General features: G+C 40.3%; 1 pseudogene; it reads left to right on the forward strand.

Moving 5' to 3' along the window:
- Window positions 1–412: 412 nt before the first annotated feature.
- LOC101359176 (tRNA pseudouridine(38/39) synthase pseudogene) lies at window positions 413–1,196 on the forward strand (annotated as a pseudogene).
- The last annotated feature ends 454 nt before the right edge of the window (window positions 1,197–1,650 follow it).

Below are 1,650 nucleotides of genomic sequence, written 5' to 3' on the forward strand. Positions count from 1 at the left end.
GGTATACTCCCTTTGTCTGCTGTAGGGAAAGATCCTTGTCTCTTCCAGCTTTTGGTAGTCCCAGGCATTTCTTGATGTTCCTTGGCTTGTAGACGAATCTTCAGATGGTCATCTTTCTCTTATTTCTCTTCTCTTTTATAAGGACATCATTCAGCTTGGATTAGGACCCTACTCCAGTATGACCTCGTGCTAACTTAACTGATAACATCTTCAAAGACTTTTATTTCCAAACAAGTTCACATTCAAAGGTACAGGAGTTAGAAATTCAACATATCTTTTTGGGGGACAAAATTCAATCCAAAACAGGGCCGTTGCTGCCGTCTGTATGACTGGATGCTAGTCAGCAGGACTCTGGGTATTTACGGTCCCTTCTCTGTTGTGCCTGGGGTCTTTCTCAGTGAATAGGCTAAAGATGCTCTACCAGAAGCTACTACTACCAGCACAGAATAAATGTGACATTCTCAACCAGTGGAGAAGTTTGGATTATTCTGTAAAGGGTATTGGAAAAATTAGCTATCCACTGGAAAACATAGAATTTGATTTATTTCTTAGATTTGGTTTTCCACAATCAGATCCTGAGATGAGGATTTGTGTGAAGATGATTAAGAAGTGTTCCCACTCAGAGATTATTGATGAGCTGCTGAACATAGAGAAAAATTCCCAGAAACCTCAATACAGTATAGCTGTAGAATTTCCTCTAGTCTTGTATAACTGTAAGTTTGAAAATATCAAGTGGATTTATGACTGGGAGGTTCAGGAATTCAGTATTACCCACCTACAGCAACTATGTCCTAATCACGCTGTTAAAAGTCACATGTTGTATAGTATGCTGCAAGGACTGGATTCTGTGGCAGTACCCCGTGGGAAAGGACCAAAGATAGATGGTGTGACAGAGTGGAGAAATGTTAAGCCCTCTGTTATAAAGCAGACCAGTGCTTTTGTAGAAGGAGTGAAAACGCGTACATATAAGCCCCTGATGGATCGTCCTAAACGCCATGGATTGGAATCCCAGATCCAGCATTTTGTACGTAGGGGACGTATGGAGAACCCACATTTATTCCATGAGAAAGAAACAAAAGCCAAACGGGACTGTGATGACTCATTAGCGGAAGAAATTACTATTTTGGAGAAACCAACGAAAAGGATGTGTTGATACAGAAATTAAAAAAAAAAGACAAAATAAAAATGACCAATAATAATGTGAAAATATGCTCATCTTCATCAAGAAAAATGCAAATTAAAACAATAATGGGAGACCATTTTTCATCTATCATACTGGAAAAAAATTTCTAAAGTAAATTATACCCATGATGGGAGAGTCCATAGAGAAATGATCATTCGTATGCAGTCTTGGTGGGAGTATACATTGGTACAAATTCTTTGGAAGGCAATTTTGCAGCATCTGTTGAAATTTCAAAGGAGCCCTGGTTGCACAACAGTTAAGCGCTCTGCTGCTAACCGGAAGATTGGCGGTTCAAACCCACCCAGCAGCTCCGTAAGAGAAAGAGTGGCGATCTGCTTCCGTAAAGATTCCCAAAACCAAACCAAACCTGTTGCTGTAGAGTCGATTCTGACTCATAGTGATCCTATAGGACAGAGTAGAACTGCCCCCATAGAGTTTCCAAGAAGCACCTGGCGGATTCAAACTAC

This window comes from Trichechus manatus, unplaced genomic scaffold (genome assembly GCF_000243295.1).
Source record: "Trichechus manatus latirostris isolate Lorelei unplaced genomic scaffold, TriManLat1.0 scaffold00023, whole genome shotgun sequence".
NCBI lineage: Eukaryota > Metazoa > Chordata > Mammalia > Sirenia > Trichechidae > Trichechus > Trichechus manatus.